Source organism: Microtus ochrogaster, chromosome 16, assembly GCF_000317375.1.
Source record: "Microtus ochrogaster isolate Prairie Vole_2 chromosome 16, MicOch1.0, whole genome shotgun sequence".
Lineage (NCBI taxonomy): Eukaryota > Metazoa > Chordata > Mammalia > Rodentia > Cricetidae > Microtus > Microtus ochrogaster.
The window spans coordinates 23,098,137-23,120,884 of NC_022018.1; the positions used below are offsets into that span (position 1 = coordinate 23,098,137).

The 22,748-nt window shown below is 45.5% G+C and overlaps 1 protein-coding gene and 1 non-coding gene across 4 annotated transcripts in view; both read right to left on the reverse strand.

Annotated features, from left to right (window-relative positions):
- Camk1d (calcium/calmodulin dependent protein kinase ID) overlaps window positions 1-22,748 on the reverse strand; it is a 413,808-nt gene that overhangs the window by 306,284 nt on the left and 84,776 nt on the right. The window lies entirely within an intron of this gene.
- Trnak-uuu lies at window positions 21,606-21,678 on the reverse strand. The gene has a single exon. It is a non-coding gene; the product is annotated as a tRNA-Lys (tRNA).

The following is a 22,748-nucleotide window of genomic DNA, read 5'->3' on the forward strand; positions in this document are numbered from 1 at the left end:
CACACACACACACACACACACACACACACACACACACACACACTTCAGTGTTTCCAAAGGAAGCAAGATTAGATGACAAATTGGTAGAGTGCCCATGCTCATTGGGATGGGATAATTTTACTTAAACAGTGGTTCAGAAAGGTTATGTGATTTGTCCAACGTCACAAAGCAAAAAAAAAGACACTTGTCTTTTTCTATTTTATAGCCAAATAGACTCCTTTTCCCCATAAAATCCTCAATTGCAAGAAGAGCTCAAGACATCAATAAGGAAACATCTACAGCGATTCCCAAACATATAAGCCCAGGTACCTGATGCTGGCTTCTGATCCTGCCAGAGCCGATTCATCCTGAATAATGCTGAAACCCAAGGGATTCTGGCCTTAGTGTTGTCTGAGAAAGGGTAAGGCCAGCCAGGAAAAGTCTCCAAAGTGAATGACAGTGATCCAGATGAGAGAAAAGTCAGACAGCTTGTAGCTGGGGAGATGGATCAGGCAGTAAGCGCTTGTACAAACATGAAGACCTGAGTTCAATCCCAGAGCCCCTGTAAAAAGTTGGGATGCTGGAACACAGCTATAACCCCAGGATCAGGGAAACAGAAACAAGCAGACCCCTGGAGAATAATGGCAGCCAAACTAGCCTGACTGGGGAGCCCTAGGTTCCAGGCAGAGAGGAAAAGAGTAGGGTGCTAAGGAAAATGGCCCAAAGCCAGGAGGCAGTGGTACACGCCTTTAATCCCAGCACTCAGGAGGTACAGGCAGGTGAATCTTTGTGAGTTTGAGGCCTGTTTGAGGCCTGCCTGGTCAAAATTCCCACAACATTCTTCACAGACCTCAAAAGAACAGTACTCAACTACATATGGAAAAGCAAAAAACCCAGGATAGCCAAAACAATCCTGGACAATAAAAGAACTTCTACAGGCATCACAATCCCTGACTTCAACCTCTACTGCAGAGCTACAGTACTGAAAACAGCCTGGGATTGCCATAAAAACAGACAGGAGGACCAATGGAACCGAATAGAAGACCCGGATATCAATCCATACATCTACGAACACCAGATTTTTAACAAAGAAGAAAAAATATAAAATGAAAAAACAAAGCATATTCAACAAATGGTGCTGACATAACTGGATATCAACATGTAGGAGAATGAAAATAGACCCATATATATCGCCAAGCACAAAACTCAGGTCCAAATGGATCAAATACCTCAACATAAAACCAACCACACTGAACCTTATAGAAGAGAAAGTAGGAAGTACACTTGAACACATTGGCACAGGAGACCACTTCCTAAATATAACCCCAGTAGCACAAACACTGAGAGAAACAATTAATAAATGGGACCTCCTGAAACTAACTGAGAAGCTTCTGTAAAGCAAAGGACAGTCAACAAGACAAAATGGCAGCCAACAGAACGGAAAAAGACTTTACCAACCCTACATCAGACAGAGGGTTGATTTCCAAAATATACAAAGAACTCAAGAAACTGGTCATCAAAAGAACAAACAATCCAATAAAAAACATAGGGTACAGCCCTAAACAGAGAACTCTCAACAGAAGAATCTAAAATCGCTGAAGACACTTAAGGAAATACTCAACATCCTTAGTCATCAGAGAAATGCAAATCAAAACAACTCTGAGATTCCATCTTACACCTGTAAGAATGGCCAAGGTTAAAAACATTGATGATAACTTATGCTGAAGAGGATGTGGGGTAAAGGAAACATTCCTGCATTGCTGGTGGGAGTGCAAAATGGTACAGCCCCTTTGGATATCAGTGTGGCAATTTCTCAGAAAATTAGGAAACGACCTTCCTCAAGACCCAGCAATAACACTTTTGGGTATATACCCACAGGATGCTCAATCATACCACAAGTACATGATCTCAGCTGTGTTCATAGCAGCATTATTTGTCATAGCCAGAACCTAGAAACAACCTAAATGTCCCTTGAATGAAGAATGGATAAGGAAAATGTGGTATTTACACAATGGAGTACTACACAGCAGAAAAAAAATAATGACATCTTAAAATTTGCAGACAAATGGATGGAGCTAGAAAACATCACATTGAGTGAGGTAACCCAGACCCCAAAGGACAAATATCATATGTACTCACTCATAAGTGGCTTTTAGACATAAAGCAAAGAAAACCAGCCCACAATTCACAATCCCAGAGAACACAGACAACAAAGAGAACTCTACGAGAGACATGCATGGATCTAAGCTACATGGGAAGTAGAAACAGACAAGATCTCCTGAGTAAATTGGGACCATGGGGACCATGGGAGAGGGTTGAGGTGGAGGAGAGAGAAAAGGGAGGGGAGCAGAGAAAAACACAGTGAAGCATGGACCAGTTAGCCTGACACAGGCAACAGCAGCAAGACTGTCTCAAACATGGTTGAAGGTGAGGACATACACCTGAGTCTGTCCTCTGACATGCTATGGCATATGTACACCTATGCTATGGCATACACACACACACACAAACACATACACACACACATACATACACACTCATGTTAGATAGCTTTCTTTGGCCCTCCAATCCTTCCACAGAGTCAAAACCCCACTTCTCTGGGCATCCCAGCTGACCACTTACTAAAGGATCCATGGGGAGATCTTTAGGTAATTCTTTTTCTTCAAGCAGATTGCAGATGGAATCAATGTGTCCAGACCCTACGTCCAGGTTCTAGAATTATACACTAAGATCTTTGGAAAGACATGTTAAGTAGCATGTCATTTTCCCCCATTAACTAACCCCCAACACACATACACTCACTCACATTCATACACACACACATACATGAACACATGCACACTCACACACATATGCATGCACACTCACACACATACACAAAGAATTTCCTCAAAATTTACCAGCTAAAGAACATACATCCTGCTAAGAACTGTTTTTTTCCCCTGAGGCAAGAATCTTCATTTTTTAAAGTCCATTTCAAGAAGAGTTTTCTTCTGTGTCCTTCTAATCACAAAACCCCAAGAGGGGCCCCTCCCAGAAATCAAGTCTCCCTGAAAAGGGTCCAGGTTTAGAGGGGAATCAATCCCTACACCTCTGGGCCAGAGGCATCAAAGTGTTACAGCTTTGGCAGGCCTCTTCCTCCTTCCTTCCTTCCTTCCTTCCTTCCTTCCTTCCTTCCTTCCTTTTTTCCTTCTACCTTTCTCTTTTCCTCCCTCCCTCCCTCTCTCCCTCCCTTCCTTCTTTCCTTTTCTATTATACATCTTTTCTAAAGCAATCAGAAGGCAAGAAAATCATGAAAACATGTACGGATATGGATTGTGGGCAGCACAGGTAAGGCAGGGGTTGTTATCAGAATGAAGAAACAGAGAAAGGCTCCTGGCAGTAGTGAAATAAGACTCAAAGCCATCTCCACAAATCAGGCTGTTGCAATATTGTATACTTCTGAACCCAATCAGTTGGTTTCTGGAAAGATAAATTATAATCTGTGGCCATTTGAATAACTGCATTTCAGGATTTTAAAACAAGTAATGTTTATTTCAGCTCTTGATATATGGGGGCTTACCAAATATTAAGAGAACTTAAAGCCGTTACAAACATAGAAAGAGATTCAACATTTTTAAATGTTACCAATGGATTGTTTATTAATGAATCATTCCACTCTAGTTGTATATTTACATCTAAAGATTGTTATTGCCAAAAAGACTTCTGGCTGTTCTGTAGAAGACCTTGATTTCAGGAGAGATTCGCATGACTCAGAACGGGGATCATATTTCCCCTCCTCCCTTTTTGTTAGGCTTAACTCTCAGGGCTCTAGCTTGTCCACATTTTGTTCCTAGCCCTTCCTCTTTCCCCTGCTGGAATGGAGGTCTCTGTGTGGCCATGATATCAAGCTACCCAGGATAGAGCAAAACTTAGAAGAGTCCTAAGGCTGGGGAGATGGCTCACGGGATAACAGCACTTGCATGGGGACCTGATCACACCAATTAAAATTAAAAGAAAAAAGAATTTGAGAGCATCTGAGGTATTTAATAAACTCATTGAGGGTGAGAAAGGAAGAAAGGGGAAAAGAGGAGAACTGGCAGGAGAGAAAAGGCAGGCTCACTTTAGGGACCCTGGGTCTGTCCCAGCTCCAACATGGTGGCTCCCAGCCTTCTGCAACTCCATTGCTAGAGGATCCAATGCACTCTTCTGACTTCCATGGGCAGCAGGCATGCATGTAGTGCACACACATCCATGCAGGCAAAACATTTATATTCATAAAATAAAATAAATATTTTTTTAAGAACTGAAGTGACTAGAATCTAAGTTCATAGCCCACAAACTCCCGGTTTTCCTTTTCTACTGAAAGTACTCTGTACATAAATAAGACAAGTCTTCCATAAGATGAACTCCCTGTCAAAGCTCCCCTTCCCCACTCATCCCTACCTTGTTTTTATCATTTATTTCATTACTAGATCTCAACTCACAACAATGAGATAGTCAGTTATTAATCAACCAAAGCAAGAAAGGGAAAAGCCACAAGGAAAGTCAAGAGAAGAATAACAGGGAACCAACACAAGGGACACATGGCCTTGTGAAACACAGGACAAGAAGAATGAAGGGGAGGGAGGCTCAGCTCTCCCTGTGTCTCTGTGATTGTTTTAGCATAGTGTGTGCACACACACACACACCATATTTATGTTACAATTTAGAATCTACTCAAGCCCCACCACCACACAAAAAATTAGCATGTATTTTTTAAGTACACACCCCCTGATAAGGAAAATGACTCAAAAATAAGCTGCATACCAAAAATAAACTCAGAGAAGCTAGCTTGGGACTCAACATTTTCCATGGGTAATCCACCAGGGGTAATCTGGCTCTATGATGAAATTTAAGCTTCTTTTAGTATTTATCTTCATCAGATGTACCCTACTATAAATGGCTGAGATTCTGTCTGGTCAAGACACCTTTTGGGCCTGTGACAGATGACCTTGCCAGGGTCTCCACCCCATCCCTTGACACTGCAGTAGGAACTATCTTCCCCTCAACAGGAAGCTTGAAATAAGCCAGAGGACTCGAGTCTCAAGATCAGCATTACAGGCTGTTCTTCCAACTACCACACTGTCTTCTTTCCTCTTGCTGTCCCGAACGGCAATCTTCACGTTTTAAATTGATGTGCATTTTCCATTCATCTTCCTAGAGCTGAAGTACTGAAGAGATTCACAACATGATTAGGGCTCCACTATCCAGGAGCCCTGCTCTGCCCCAGCTGGTCCCACCTCATCTTGAAAAGGTAACTTAAAATATATTCAACACTAATATGGGGAAAAAAGGAAAAATGATATATATACTCCAGACCTTGTCATTGCTGAGGATTTATCTCGCTGACAAGTGTGAGACCCTGTGTTTGGTTCCTACCACTGAATAAATACATATAAGTAAATAAGATACATACAAGGCACTATTCTAGACCAAAAGATATAATTAATCTTTTCTCTTAATTTCACTTAAGAATTCCTCATCTATTTATCTTTTATTATTGCTGTTGCCATTTGGGGTTTTGTTGTTGTTGTTTTTGAGACACTCATTCAATGGTCCAAGATGACCTGGAATTCACTGTGTAGCCTATACTCCAGGCTGACCTTGATCTCGAGACAAGCCCCCCCGCCCCGCCCCACCTCAGCCTCCTCAACGCCAGGAATGAGCCACTGCACTCAGGTCCTCTATTTTATCTTGGGGGGGGGGACTATCCTAACTTCTCCTGTGCTCCATGCTCTGACAGTGTGACTCCCCCCCGCCCACTGTCACAGAAACATACTAAACTCAGCTTACAAGACACAACGCAGAAGAAAGTTCATTCTCAGAGGCCCTGTAGGATAGATCTGAACAACTGAAACAAGAACAGAGGCATGGGTGGGGGGAGAAATGGCTCAGTGGGCCGATAATGTTTGCTGAGCCAGCATAAAAACTCCAGCTGAAGTTCCCAGCAGCCATGTAAATATCCAGGCATGGCTGCAGGTCCCCACAACCCCAGCATGGGAGGGCAGAGACAGGTAGGTCCTGGGAATTATCCCGCTGGGGAAGCCAACAAGATTTATTTTAGAGGTATAGACTAGAGGCTAGAAAAGGGCTTTCTGTAAAGATGGTGATTTGTCTAGATGACCTGGAAAATATATCATAATGTTCTATAAATTTATTAGGAAGACAGACCATATATAAAAGTCTAAGGAGATGGCTCAATTGGCTACATGCTTGCTGCACAAGCATGAGAGCCTGAGCCTGACACCCGACCACACATAACAACCAGTTGCTATGGACAAGGAAGCTTCTTTGGCAGTGGTATCGATGACTGCAGACTCAGAACCAAGAATGAGAGACATTGAAGGCTTCTGCAACACCCTCCCCAAAAGGAACAGTCCAGACGGGAAGCTATTAAAATTGAGATAAAGATGCTGAAACATAGCTCTTCACAGCTGATGGCCTCTGGGGGATGGGGGATGTCGGGGCACTCAGCTTCCTTTAAGGGGCTGGTCCCTGAGAGCTTAGCCATGCTCCTGTGAGTATATGAGCAACACAAAGAGGACTTGGTGGAAGGTTTTGTTGGGCTGTTTGGTTGTATGGGGGGGGGTGAAAGGGTGGGAGGATGGGCCTGGACCTGGGAAGAATTGAAAACAAGTGTGATCAGGGTACAGGGTACATTATTTAAAAAAAAAAAAAAAAGCCAGGCACAGCGGCATGCTCCTGGAATTCCAATGTTGGGAGCAGAAACAGTTCTTAGGAGTTGCTGGCCAGTCGTTCTAGGCAAATCAATGAGTTCTCAATTGGGAGACCCTTGCTTCAAGAATAATATAAAAATTTAATATCAACCTCTATACAGGTATGGGGGAGCACGGATATAAATACACACACAAGGAAATGCTCAAAGGTTTCACCCGCTTAGAAGTGCACACAATCACAGTGTCTCCAAAAGCTGACGGTCCATGAAACCTGAGACTATACCAGGGAAGCTAGGAATCCTTTGAGAGCACAACAAGCTGGAAAGGGATTCAAAATCAGCTCCCACAAGTGCTAAGCGATCTTATATACTAGGAAAGTCACAACCAAGGTCAACTGCAGTCTTAGCTGGCCCCGTGTATCCAGCTCAGGAAGCCGCATCCCTGCCAAGCCACTCTCACATGTCAGAAGGCAGGAGGGATACTCACGGAGAGATGATTGCAGGAGGCAGGCGGTTCACTAATGTGGAAGACCTGCCTTCTGTCCACATAACCCCTCCAGGCCTGGTGCAATTTCACTGGGATGATGGCCTTTGAAACCCTCTGACACAAGCCTCCCACAATGGAGGGGAGCTCATTGAACCTGAGCCGTCAGTCATCAAGTCCATCAAATTCTGTGCTTGAAGAAACATCCTTCACCCAAGGAAACATCGAAGAGGGTGGGGCTCCAGCCAAAAGTGTATTAAGAGAAGCAGCAGGCTGTCAGCTCTGCTGTGGAACTTCAATGTTTACCAACAACTAGCCATTGAAGGACGGCCACTCTGTTGGGATGTATACAACATTCTTTATGCGAACTCAGCTCATCTCAGGAGCACTGCGAGGCACAGGCGTAGCATCCTCTTTCTGGGTGACTGCTAATTCAACTTGCTGTGGCGACTGCATTCATGACTATTCCCATTGCTGTGACAACCTATTGGAGGAGAAGTAACTAAGGGAACAAGAGACTTGAGAATGCAGTCCTTCCTAGAGGGATGTCCTGGAGGCAGGAGCTTGACAGCTGGTCACGTGACAGTCAGGAAGCAGAGAGATGAATGCTGGGCTCGGCTGGCTTTCTCTCTCAGTGTAATCTAGCTCTCTAGCGGTGGACCGCTGCTGCCCATCTTTCCGTTAGGCCTTTCCACCCAATCTAGAAACTGCTTCTCAGCTGTCCCCAGAAGGCTGTCCTTTTGGTGACTCCAGAGCCTAATGAGTAGACAACATTAACCATCACAGAGCTGATTAGATTTGGCCTCCAGAACAACTCTCATATTTTTCCTCGTGCAGGCTTCCGGGACTTTTTAATCGGCTGGTGTTTTTTGCCGCTTGTCCATTTGTTGCTTATTTTTGTTTGGTCTAGAAGTTTCTGCCCACCCCAATGTCCTGTTAAAATGATGACATTGCAATAATTTTCTCGTTCAAAAATATAAATTAATAAAGTTATCCTAGTGATTCCCTTGTCATGTGGCTTCAACTGTGTCCTTAGCTTGGAGCCAGCACTGTCTAGCTTGTTGGGCTCAATTCACAATTCACCGCTATCAGTTCTATGTCTAAACAATACAGCCAGACTTGTCTGGGCATCTTCTAGTCTTGAGACAGGGTCTTGCTGGGTGGCACTGTGGTTAGTCTGGAACTTACTATATAGCCCAGGTTGGCCTACACTTGAGATAATCCTTCTGTCTCTGGCTCTTGAGTGCTGGGATTATAGATGTGTGCCACCAGGCCTGGCTAGTCCTATCACAGCATGACTTCTGTCTTCAGACACCTGCACCCACATGCTCACACATGCTCATACCCTGCAATAGTGACCTATAGTGACATGGGGGTGCAGGGAGAAGACTCTGACAAAGACAGACACAGGCTTCGGAAGCCCAGTTGCATCTCTCAAATCCCTAGTGTGTACAGGATATGATTCTTCTTTGCTATACAGAGGAAATGAAGTGTTCAAGTACAACCTAACTATATAGCAGGAAAGCAAGCAGGGTGGGGGGTGGGGCTGGAGCACTTGGAGATGTTTTTTCAAAGCCCATCCCTGGACATCTACCTCTGTGTTCATGAATTTTTTCCCCCACTCCCGCCTTCTCACTAAGTCAGGGCAAGGTCTCTGATTCCTTTCCCATAGCACACAGATCAGTCGGTGGCAGAGGGATCAAGGGCATGACTAAGGTTGCACCAGGCAGTTCACGTGGATGTCAGTTCCTCTCAGTCCCTAGGGTGGCACTTCTGGCTGCCTACCCTTATCACACCCTCACGAACCACAACACTGTCTGTCAGAGCTCTGCTCTGCCCCCTCACACTGGGCAGGGAGGCTCAAGTAGTTTCTGAGCCCAGTCAAGGTTAAAACAGCAGAATTGAGGACTGGAGCATGAGAGAGTAGCTACTCTCACCCAGGGGCCATCAAGAGCTCATGCAGAAAAGCAGTCCAGCTCTAATCACTAGAGACACACCTATTAACGACGGCCTACAAGGTGTCACCAACACCCGGCCCGTGAGCGTGGCTATGGCCATTCACAGCTACCCTGCTTCCTCTCCACCCAGGAAGCATGCTCTCCTAGCAGTAACTCCTTCATCTCAGGCTCGGTGCTGGAATGCAGCTGCAGAGGTGTCTGAGTTTCTATAGCAGCGGGGACACAGTGGCTCATAGAGCCAGGGTGCTACTTCTGTGCTGCCGTGACAACATGCCCGGTAGAAACAACTTGAGTAAGGAAAATCTTCCTTTTGGCTTAGAGTCTCATGAGGTTTCCAGCCAAGGAGGCAAGGAAGCATGAGTGATAGAATTCATGGCCACGGGGGTGTACGTACAGTGGAGAATCCACCCATCACATCAGACCAGGAGAGAGGGCACAGCAGAACCAGGGCCTGCCCCTAGTGACCTCCTTCTGCCAAGCAGGTCCCACCTCCTAATGGCTCCACAGTCCACTACACAGCACCACCGACCAGGAGACACTGCAGATGTGAGCAATAAGGACCAGTGTTCACACTAACAACCACTGCTGTCTAGAGCCAAGTTCACAGACTCATGGGACAGCATGCCAGAGAAGCTTGATAGAGACGGACAACAGGGGCAGTGAGAGGTGCAGCAAAAAACACTGTCTAGTCTGTTTACATGACTAATGTCTATGATGGGAAAGGTGGGGGCTAGCAGGTCCTCAGGGCATGTAGACAGTGTGTATACACGCAAATCTACTTAGGCAACTGTATGAGCTGGGTGCTGTGGGATGGCCAGTGAGGTTAGCTGTTTATCTGAGGCTCTGTGTAAAACCCTCTAAAGCAGTGGCTCTCAACTTTCCTAATGCTGCAACCCTTTAATACAGTTCTGCATGTTGTGGTGACACCCAACAGTAAAATAATTTTCGTTGCAACTTCATAACAATAATTTTGCTACTGTTATGAATCATAGTGTATCTGATAGGCAGGATATCTGATATGTGACCCCCATGAGAGGGTTGTTCGATCCACCCCCAAAAAAAGGTCGTGACCCACAGGTGGCAAACTGCTCTTGTAAAGGCAAAGCCATATTCCTGTGTCATGCTTTTCCAGGACACACAGAAGAATCCCTGGGAGCTTTTAACCATCATTGTGCCTGCGATTTGGGCTTTGAGGACCTTGGAAAGCTTTCATCCTCAGAAAAGTTCTGCGCCCACTAAACAGTCATGGGAAACTTCCCCTCGGACTTGCAACTCTAAGTCTTTACCGGTCACTGTCTCCTTAGAGCTCCCACATCAGTCATGTATTAAATAGATGTGTGTTTTATGTATAGGTATAAGTATATGTATGTGTGTTTATGCCACATGTGGACCCAAGCCTTTGGAGGTCAGAAGACAGCACTGGATCTGCTGGAGCTGGAGTTGCCGGCAGATGTGAGCCAGACTGATGTGGGTGCTAGGAACCAAACTCAGATCCACTGGAAGTGTAGTGAGCACTTTTAACCACCGAGCCACCTCTTCATCCCCAAACAGATACATTTATACTATCAATAATTCACCAAATCCCTATTCTCCATTTCGGGTAATATTGACATTTGCTGAATACCAAGGGTAAACTTCCATCTTACTGAATCCTCAGAATCTTTCTGAGCTGAACAGCATTTTTCTGGTGGCCGGAGGCCCTTGTGAAACCCGCCAGCCAATTCCAGTTACCTGGCCCCTTTCTGCTGGGCTTTGGGTCACCGCAAAGCCGAGCGGCATCTCTCTTCAGGCTTGGGAATGATTGGAAAGAACTTACAGGGAGCTTCAGAGCCAATCCAATAAAATCAAACTCAAATATGCACATAAAGTACAAATCAAATCAATCTGTCTTTACCACAGGGCAGCTCTCCGGTCCTGCTGCCTGGAAGGGAAGTGTCCATAGAACGAGTCAGCGAATTATACAACTTGTAAAGGGATCGATCAGGCTGTTCAATTTTTTCATTAGGGGCTGTGAGTAGAGAGAGTGCAGTTGATTTAAGCCATGTGGCTGGAAGGGTTTGCATAAATAAACTTTTCCAAACGAAAGAGGGCAACTGATCATTAAAGGGAACTCAAATTCCACTGGCTTACATTTTTCTAAAGTGCAGACTTTTATAAAGTGGTACCTTGGTGACCAGAAGTTTCTGACCCACTCTCTAAAAGGTGAAGGTGAAACCATCAGAGACCCCAACTACTACCTCTCTACTTATTTATTGCCATTTTAAAAACTCCGTTGGTGCAACAGAGGCGATAGTCTTGGCTGGGCCCCAAAGCACGACTTTAGCAGATGGTTAAATTAGTCGGGGTAATCCAGAAAAACAGAATGGGGGTAGATGTGTTATAAGACTCTAGCTCAGATAACTATAAGAAGCTAGCAAGTTTCAAGATCTAAAGAGGAAGATGACAAGCTAGGGACCCAGGAGAACCATGGATAGAGGTTCTAGTGCAAAGGCAGACAGGCCAGACACCAGGAAAAGCTGATGTCTTTGTCCTCATTAGAGTCCCATATAGAAAGCCATCAAACAAGAAGCATCCTAACTCACTCATGAGAAGCCAGTCTTTCTTTCTTTTTCTGCTTAGATCTTCAGCTCATTGGGTGATAGCTTCCGTATACACATTAGGGAGAGTGTGCCTTATTAAGTCCACAAATTCAGATGTTAATCCCGTTCAAATGTTCACAGTCAAGTGTTTTGGTTCACCACCTCTAATCTTAGCAATCAGGAGGCTGAGACAAGAGCATCCTGAGTTTGAGATCAACCTGGACTGCAAGCAAGAGCCCCTCTTCTTTGGAAGATGGGGGGAGGGGGAGGAAGAGGAGGAGGATAAAGAGGAAGAGGAAAAGAAAAGTAAAACCACCTTACAATCAGACTCCAGACTCCAAATACTTGACCAACTCTCTGGCATTTAGTGATGCCACATAAAATAAAATATCCACCACACCAGTGACGTTGGGTTTTCACAAGGAATAACACGGGAGCAGAGAAGGAAGCAGGAGAGACCCACACAGAGCTAAGCACCACAAGACACCTGCCCAACTCGGGTACCAGCCTGAAGCCTGGAGCCCAGCCAGGCGATACTGAGGTGGGAGACTTGCCTCAGAATCCCAGCCTGCCTTTGTACGGTCTTGTAAGCCAGTGCCCAAGCGACAGCAAAGATGACCTGAACTTTGTATTATAAAGAGCACCGTGGCATGAGGGAGACTCACACATGATACCGGGTATTAAATCCTAGTTAATCTACAGGCTTGAAAATAGCACATCTTGGTATTTTTAGTATTTTTTTTTCCTGCTGAGAGTTCAAACTTCCTCTTATCTGTGACCTTGTCTGGATTCACAGGCCCCTCACAAAGCTAACACTGTTGCCAGAGAGAAAGGCTCTGTAGTTTTCAGCACCGTGACCTGAGAGTCACAATTTAAGTCCTACCCGGAACTATCAAAGAGCTCAAGCCGCAATAGCTAGGGTCTTGATGTCCTGGAATATGAGGCCAAGTCTCCCCACTCCTTCAGCTGGGCACAGGGAAAGGGTAGCAGCTTCAGTAGGCACAGGCAGAGGGTAGCAGCCATGTCTGCAGCTGGAGAGACCTTAGCAATGAACCTGGGTACTTGAGCCTGACCTCAACTGTGTAACCTGCCTCTATATGAGATGAGGAACCTTGTAACTAACACAGGCGCCCCCATATCCTGGGTACCACAGGAGCCTAGAGCCAGTTATCACAGACTTCCCGGAGCAACTAACCAGAGAGGCAGCTATCTTCCCTAGCCCCCAGCTCCACACCCTCCCCTCATCTTTACTTCATTGAAATAATCTGCTTTAGCCATATTTGCTAAAAATACCCTCTGATTCTCTGTTACACTTACTAATACATTCTATTTCAGGCCTGTTTGCATTCTTGCTCAGAAAATACCAGAATGGGGAGCAGAGAGCACATGCTAAAGGATTCTAACCATATTCCCCCCACAGAAAGGTTCCTCTCTCGCCCTCGGTGCTCAGCACCTGGATCCCAAAACCAAACCTTTCAACCCTGGGTAATAACAGACAATATGAAAAAGTGGGCAGGGGAGAGCCAGGAGGAGGCATGAGTAAAGGCAGACGCCAATCAGGATGGAAGTTTCCACCAGGGAGTTCCTCAGGCCCCCTCTTCCTCACACCTGCCCTGCACAGGGTTAGTCAGACCAAACCCAGTCAGGAATTGCTGCAACCATAGATGCAGTGTGGCATTTGGAACTAGAGATCAACAAAGGAGCACCAAGCAGATTTCTACACCAGGATCCAAAGGGGATTTGGGGGTGGAGGACGTCTTAGTGCCCTCCATCAGAGGTCTTAGAGAAACAGTCAACCTCTGCTAAGCTAATCTCCCTGCCTGGCTTCCAGGCGCTATCTTGGAAGAGTGAGTTGGCCCAGCAGCCCTAGCTGCCGGATTTTCCAAGAACATTGGCTATAATTACAGGGAGGATAATGACAGCGCTCCATCTCTGCGCTCTGCTTCCCTGAGGAAGAATTATTATGTGCTCAATTTTTAAAGGCCATAATTCATGCTTCCTTCTTCCTGTTTGTCCCCGGTTCTCCTATCGTTGACTTCACCGCCTCCCCAGACACAGGCCGGGCATGTGACTTTCTCTGAGACACGAAGGGAAATGGGATCGGGATCTTCTCGCGGCTCAGTGGTCGCACGCATGTCAAGTATGTGTGATCCTAGGTCCAGTCACAGAACTACAAAAAAAGGAGAAGGGGAAAGGGGCAAAGAGAGTTGGAGAAAGGAAAGGAAGAAGGGTAGGGAACTAAAAATAAGTAAGAAATAAACTTTACCAAGAGGAAGTGCCAAGAGTCCAATGTTAGTCTGGGCTGGACAGACTCTGTTCTCACAGAGAAAAGAAGGAACAATGACCAAAAAAAAAAAAAAAAGAGATATGAAACCAAATGATAACTGTCTGTAAAGACAGACTGGGCTCTTCCCAAACTGTTATCTGGGGGCTTCACTCAGATCCCCTCACCCCTGACAGTAGCTGGGCAGGGAGGTGGTCATAGCAGGAAGAGGAAGTCGTTGCAGCTGGACCCTGTCTGTCATCAGGAGCGGAAGCTAAGGCAAGCAAGTGCCTCCGTAACTGAAGCCTCTCTTTTGCACCTCTGTTTGCAAGGCAGCCTGGGCAGGGAGATGATTGGCCACCCTGAAACAGGAGAGCCTGACACCTGCAAGCATCCTGAACCACAGCAACCGCAGACGTTACTCACAGAGACTTCTTCATCCTGATAACAGAAAGAAAGCAAGCCTACAAACAGGGAGCCCTGCAGCACCAACGCGGCCGGCCACCAATGAGCTCAGGTGGCCAAGAGCAGCACCATCTCGCTCAGTGTTCCTAGATGTGAGCATGGATTGTGCTCCTAACAACAGACGGTTGTTGTGCCGACTGCAGGCTGTGCATCACTCATGAGCAATAGGCCTTGCCGTGAGTGACCAGGAACAGCGGGAAATGTTCCTTGGTCCTCCCTCTTCGTTTTCCCTGCTATCCCTCGGCATGGGAATGCTGTTTCAAAAGACAACAAACACTGTTATTCCAGCATGCTTTCCTTGAGTCTCTAGGGGAGCACAAACGGTTGCTTGCATTCTCTCAGTGGAAAGGGGGCTCTCCCGTCAGCTACTAGGTTGTCTAAACCAAGTAGGAATGTAGCAAGTTGACCTGAGTCATCAAGCACACCCCCACCCCTGCACGTCTACGCAGCTCAGAAGTGATTGAATGAAATATCTGATTCACCACCCCCAAGTCCCCTCCATTCCTCTGGGTCATAGTGCACACTGAGAACTGTTGGGGGTGGGGCGGGGTGAAGAAAGGACAGGAGCTGAGAGCTGGCTCTCTGGGTTCATGGCCCTCTTTGCAAAGCTGCTAAGAGGATTAAAGAGGTAACTGTGCTCTCAGATGCTCTATAAATACAGGGCTCCGCCCCCTTGAGGAAAGACATGTTTCCTTACAGTGGAGGGAAGCACATAAACAGGAAGAAGGGCATCCTAGGTGGCCTGGCATCGAGATTCCTGACACACACAGCATCCAGCTCCCACTGGAGACCTAAGCTTCTCGAGCCACTTACATGTATTATGCCCATCTATTACCACATGTACTTCTAATGTGTGTTTATTAAGCCTCCACTCAGTCTAATAGGCAGTGGGTTATAACCACTAGAGTCCATTACCTGCTGGGGATCTCTGCTGTGTCCATGGACCAGCAGCTGTGTGACCCAGGGAAGGGGCTCATGTACCCCAGTTTTCTCAGATGGGGACAGTAGGATCCATCTCGTGAGTCAATGGGTTTACTCATCCCCCAGGGGGATTCCCACACATGTTCAAATTGATGAATCACTGGCTTCAGAAGAGTTACTTCAGTTTTGCTGAGTCATAGCTCCTTCCTTCATCAAGGGGAGCTATTATTACCCACCTTCTGAGGCCATTGTACAAATGAAATGAGTCAAGCTACATGAAGTGCTGGACACAGCACCCTGACCGTGACGGGCACTCAATGCCCACTACCTATTATCACATCGATGTCAGTGACAGATTGATAGGACAGCAGTGACTCCCAAACAGCTCCAGGAAGCCACAGTTGCTCCATCAGGGAAGTGTTTTCAGAGAAAGCCCAGAGGAGACATTAAGGGTGACTGGCTAGCATTACTGTCACCTGCTTGAAGTGAGTTTGGAACCCAGGTTCTAGGTTCTGGTGTGATCAAAGCATGTTGTCTATGATGCAGGTGTCAAGACCCATGGAGATGCCCACAAACTCTGACCCTCAAGCATCTTGCAGGATTGAAACCCCATAAAATGGAAGAAATGGATCTCTCTCTCTCTCTCTCTCTCTCTCTCTCTCTCTCTCTCTCTCTTTCTCTCTCTCTCTCTCTCTGAAGTTAAAGGAATTTTGAGGAAAAGTCCCTGAAAAGCAGGCTGGAGGGTTAGAGGCATGGATACAAGTACTAGTGCCTAAACAAATAAGGCGCTGTCAATTAGCACTCTCAGCTCCAGCACCACATCTGCCTGCACGCCGCCATGTTCCTAGTCATGATGAGAATGGATTGAACCTCTGAACTGTAAGCCACCCCAATTAAATGTTTTCCTTTATAAGAGTTGCTGTAGTCATGGTGCTTCTTCACAGCAATAGAAACTCTACCTAAGAAACCATCCTAAACAAGATGCTGTTAGCAGCTCAGATGTCCATATAGTAACCATATGGGTCTGAGGCCCAGAAGTAAACGTGAAAGAGGCTGGCAGAGGAAGTCACTCCCACTGGACACGAACACATTGATCCAGACATCGACTGACTCCCTTTAGCACTAGCTGCATCCTAGAGGCTAGACAGAATATATGCCCAGGGAAGAATCAGTACCAGGGAATGTCTTCAGCCCCAAATGACTGACTGATAGTGCAAATGAGAGCTGAAAACAAAAATAACACAGGGAAAGATATGCATAACAGGAGGACAAGAGGAAGACAGGACTATGCCAACAACAAGAAAACAAGTGGGCTTAGGAGATGGCATGGGGGAAGACCTAATTGCAGATACCCCATAGCCACATTAAAACGTGAGGCAGGAAGGTGCACATCTGTAAGTCCAGCACCAAAGAGACAGGAAGATCTTGGAGGCTTGCTGGTAGCCAGTTTAGCCTAGTCGGCTAGTTCTAGTTCATGAAGAAACCAGGACTCAGTAGATAAGGTGGGAAACAATAAAGGCACAGACACATGTATGTGTATATGTATATGTATATGTATATGTATATGTGTATGTGTATGTGTATGTGCACGTGTATGTATATGTATATACTGCAGAAAGAAGGAGTAGGAGGGAGGGAGGGAAAGATGGAGAAAAGGAGGTGGGGGAGGAGATTAGGCTTAAGCAACAGGCTTGGTCGTACGCCTCTAATCTCCACACCTGGGAGACGGAGATGGACAACCCAGAGGTCAAGGCCATTCTGGGCTATGCAGACAGACACTGTCAAATAACAAAACATAAAATAAACAAATAAGCCACCAAGACACCCTGGACCAGAGAGACAGCTAGAGTAAAACAGAGGTACATGATGCCCCAGCTCCAAGTTCTTGAGACTCAAAAGGCACATGAGCTATTTTCTAGAAAGATTTACAATATAAAGAAATGTCCAACATAAGCCATTGTGTGATTAGTACAAGAAACCATAGGCAACATATTTTTCTATTATTTGTAATTTATAATACATTATATAATGTAATACAAATATATTTATTATTATATTAACTATGTGCTGGTAAAGAAAGATTTCTGGGCAGTCCGATTAAAGGCCCATTTTCAAGTCTTTTTTCTTTAATTCAAAGCAGGAAGGCCCTAGGTCTTACACAGGCGAACCTAGTTCTCACAAGCATGGTAGAAAACCAACATGACTCCAAGAGACAGTGAGGCCAGCACTGGTTATATAGTGCTAGACATTTTAAAGTAATCTGGAGAATGCAATCATGATTATGTGCTAATAAAGCAACACTTGGAATCTCTTAGATGTCACCACCAGATCCAAAGGAACATGTAAAACCATCAGGCAAAAATTCACTTTTTCTCCCTGGTTTCGTCTGTTTATAAGACTATCAGAAGAAAATGTCCACTATTTACAATATTTACAGAGTAACCCTAATAAATTGAAAGAGTAACAACAAAGGATAAGAGCGAGAAAAATCTGCCAGAAATAAGATTCTTTTTAAAAATCATATACAATGACTTTAAAGAATAAGTTAATGCATCCATTTTCCAAATCCCTTGAAAGGGTCCTTTCAGATCAAGTTTTCTACAATCTAATGTGAAGATATAAATTTTCAGACTGGGTTCTTCGAGCCTGATGACATAATATTCTGCTTTAAAACAAATTTCAGACGCTCTTTAGTCAGTTACCCTTCCCTGGAAACAAGTTCTCAGGGTTCCCACACCAGAAGTATCTGCTATACAGTTACATGTTTAGGGACTGGCAATTCCAGGGAAAGGTGTGTCTTTTGTTTTCCATGTCTGGTGGCAGAGGTAATGACCCGGGTAAAGGAACAGGATGCAAATGTGGCCGCTCTTGGTCCTGTCCAGGTGGCAGCAGTTAGCACTAGGCTGCCCACTCACCCAACGGGCGAACCCGGCCCCCAGGAAACAGTTAACTCCGTGAGTCACTTGTATGGGCTGAAATCCAGCTCTTTCCTGAGTCTACATGGACATGAGAGCATGGGAGAAGTGTTCCTTTCTAACCTAGAATGCTGGAATTAATTCAGGAGTGTAAAAACGCTGGGTGGCTTTTCTCTCCTTAAATAGAAACAAGGTCGCGTCCCCATTCAGAAGAGCCCCTTTAGGCTCAGCAGGCAATGAACTTCAAGAGCCCCAGCTTGGAAAACTCCCTGTCCTAGACAGTAACCTGTGTTCTTCCTTCACCCCATTGCCTCGTTTTAGTGAGGGAATATGCCTGTGTGTAGGTGTTCATACACGTGTGTGGTGGCTGGAGGGTAACGCTGATTCCCATTCCTAGGGCGCTGTCTACTGTGTGTTTTAGAAACAAGGTCCCTTAGCCTAGAACTCACCAAGTAGACTAAGATGCCTGGCCAGGTGAGCCCTGACTCTCTCTTTCCATCTCCAGGATAGGAGGTATGTACCGCCATACCTGCCTCTCCTCCCTCCACCTGCCACTGCCACCAGGTTAGGAACATGAGTCCTTGTGTTTGCAAAGCAAGGTCTTTGCAAACCACCTTCCCTGATCCTCTTTACTGGGAGAGCTATGGGCGTTCATCTCCCTCACCACGCTTCCCCAGTGGAAATGCATTTCATTTCTAGCTCCTCAATCACCCCCCTCTCCCAGGCAAGACGCTACTGTGGGCCGGGGAAGGATGAGATTTGAAACTGAGCTGTTGCTAAATGAGTAAGGTGACCCACCAGACCTCCCAGACTTGATCATCTGCTCACCTGCATCCGATAAAAAAAACAATCTCATGACGGGGAAGTCAGAGATGACCCAAACAGGGACATTCTTCTAACATATTCTGCAGGTTTCAGGCTATAAAGAAAGTGACGTGGGATTCCCCTCTGTATGCTGTGAATATGTTTTAGGCGCATGCTCTGGGATTTGGCTGCAAACCAGACTCCAAGACTCTGCAAGTCCAAACTGACTCGATATATTGCCAGTATATGGACTAGATGGGGCCGGCATAGGCAAAATATTTATATAAAGGATACGGGTAAGAAGGACACCCAAGAGAGAACTGGCCAGCCCTGAGAAATGTAGACAGAACTCTCTCACCCCAAGAGACCTTGGGAAAATCTCCTTTTCCTACTAGGGTCTCCTTCAGTCTTCCAAACTTACCCCTTCCTCTGCAGCTGGGGCCAATTTCACCCCAACAGAGATGCAGACAGTTCTAGCCCCACCTTCACCTCAGACGCCCACACCCTTCCTTTTATCTTCAATAGTCTTGCTTCATCATTTTAAAAACACTTTAAAACTATATATTGGAAACCAGACAGTGGTGGGGCACACTTTTACTCCGAGCACTCAGGAGGCAGAGGCAGGTGGATCTCTCTGAGCTCAAAGCCAGCCTGGACTACAAAGTGAGTTCCAGGACAGCTAGGGATGTTAACACAGAGAAACCCTGTCTCAAAAAAAAAAAAAAAAAAAAAAAAAAAAAAAAAAAAAAAAAAAAAAAAAACCAAAAAAAAAAAAAACTTTATTTGAATAAAAAACTCTACTTAAATAAAAGCAATGTATCACAGGAATACCATAAGTAGACTGCACTGACTTCAGTATCTTGGCTGCAGTGCTGACAGGGTAAAAGGTACACATGATCTCCCTCCATCATCTCCTACAGTAACCCCTACAGGTAACTCTATAGCCAGCTCAATAAAAACGTCAATAAAGTGGAGATGGTCGCACATGACTGCAACACCAGCACTCCAGAGATGGAGGCAAGAGGGTCATGAGATGGAAGCAATCCTGGGGTGCCTAGCAAGACCCTGTATTTTTTCAAAGTCTTAAAGAACGTGCTGTATGAACTTCCTGTGAACAGAGAGGTCATAATACAGATGAGCGGTTACACACATTGTGCCTGGTTTCTGTAGCTGCTTCATTAGTTCCTGTGATCAGCCATTCCCCAACATGCTGCATCAGACACTACGAAGTCTACTCTTCTGATATTCTCAGAACATGTACAGCAAGGAAAGCAGTGCCACTTTGACAGGACAATTTTATATATACACTCTACAGAGTGGAATGTGGCTCAAAATGAGCCTTCAGCTACCTGAATCTCAGTTGCCCCAAAACCATAAGGGTGGACCAGATCACTAGCTCTTCATCGGTCCTCCACGTTGTTCAAGCTGTAGCCATCATCCCGTTCCTTCCAGTCTCTGTGGCAATGAGTAGCTTTCTCAATAGAACAAGAACAGCAACATCTAACTCCGCCATGGAGAGCAACCTCACGGTCCTGGGTTCTCAAATCACTTCCCCCAACTCCCTGTGCCCTTCACTGTTTTAGCATGTGTTGTTTTGGAAAGGGGGTCTCACTGTGTAGCCCTGACTGGCTTGGAACTCACTGTGCAGACCAGACTGTTGTTGAGCTCACAGAGATCCATCTGCCTCTCCTCTGCCTCCTCAGTGCTTGAAATGAAAGGAATACAATCTAATGCTGGCTCCCCTGTGTCTTTTAATCAGAAAGTTCTGGAGGTCTTAACAAGCAAATGTGTTCCCAGCCATGTTGATCCTTACAGTGGGTTGGTTCCTCTGGCAGCTGTCATTTGTCTGGACAGACAGAGCTCTCAGGTGATATAAGCAGGCTGTTGTAGTTCCTGTGCTGACCGTCCTCAAACACAGGAGGGACGATGGAACAGTCCCTGGAGCCAGAGCCTTCCCAAGAAGCAGAGCACAAAGGAAAGGCTGGTCTCCTTGGCATGTCTATCAGTGCTTGCACTTGCTAGCCAACTTCAGCCCATTGTCTCTCTGTTTCAGCTCCTAGTTATCATATTTCCCCCAAAGAGAAAAACTTACCTCCGTTTTTAAAATTTGAAACTGCGATGAACCTTCTGAAATATTTGTCAATGCCTGCCCATTCAAGACAGACGAGTCAAGATTATTTCAACCTTTTTCTGGCTTCCTCTGACCAGTTGCCACCAGAGGATAGGCAGTCATATTTTGCAACAAGATAAAAATAAATAAATAAATAATCAAAAAATAAAAAAATGACACAGGAGGAGCAACAACCCAACCCCATGTTGCAATGAATGACCACGTGTAGGGATAAGTCCGGCCCCTTAGGGGGCGTGTTCGCCTCGGGCTAATGTTTACCTATAAATCTGGCGAGCGCTGGCCACACTCACTTCTGCTTTCCTGGTCTCCGCTGGAACAGTGGTTCTGTAAGGCTATTTCTCCATTAAAGATATATATATATATATATATTTACAATCTGTCTGCATTCGTTTATGCTGTTACAGTTTGGCACCCAACGTGGGGCTCGAACCCACAACCCTGAGATTAAAAGTCTCATGCTCTACCGACTGAGCTAGCTGGGCTACCCACTTGAGTCGGGGGCAAAATAGCTGTTCTGAACCAAACTCCTCTTTTAAGATTGGAGTACCACCACATTCAGGGACAGAATAAATAAAAGTCACAACATAAATAAAGATGTGATCATTGTTCAAGAATGTCACCTCTGGGGCTAGGGAGAAGCCATGTGAAGAACTTGGGAGTGGTGGACATGTTTTTATCCACAGTGCTAGGGAGCCGAGATGGGAAGTTACTGGACAGCTGCCCTAGCCTCTGCAGTGAGTTCCTGTACAGTGAAATATCCTGATTCAAAAACACAAAGTAGACGACAATCCTGAACAACACTTAAAGCCATGTCTACTTTCACATATGTGCCTGCATACAGACTCTGTGAGGTTTGACAAAAGTGTTTTTACAATAAGATTAGCTCTGGAGTAATCAAGTGAAAGTTAAAGTTATTAGAAATTTTTAATTATGTACAAAATCCCTCAGTTCATGGGTCAACAGAGATTTTCTATAACCACTGGCTTCCTCGAATGAGCAAGGCTTTTCACTTTCATTTATCTGAGCTTGGGAAGAAAAGCGGCCATGTTGCCTTATTCTTCAATTAGATTCCCACCATTAAATCTCCGCGGGTAGCTGAGATGCAAGGACGTCTTGAGTTCTTTCTGACTGATAGACATACTCAAGTCCTTAGCTACCGTTCTCATCATGGGACCCCATGCTGGCTGTAAAGGCAAATAGACCATTTAGGGTGGATTAGTCCCAGCCTGGAATGCAAAACAGTCCAGAATGCATGTTTTGTTCTGGAAGCCATAGTGGTGCTCAGTGGTCAAGTTCAGAAATGTGACATATAACTTCACTTGTTCCTGTTTCATCTAACATTTGCCACTGATGCTAAGCTTCTGAAATTACAGGAAGTCAAGCCACAGGGTCCAGTGATATGCATCTAGGGGCCTACAGCTTCTTCTTCTTCTTTTTTTTTTTTTTGGTTTTTCGAGACAGGGTTTCTCTGTGGTTTTGGAGCCTGTCCTGGAACTAGCTCTGTAGATCAGGCTGGCCTCAAACTCACAGAGATCCACCTGCCTCTGCCTCC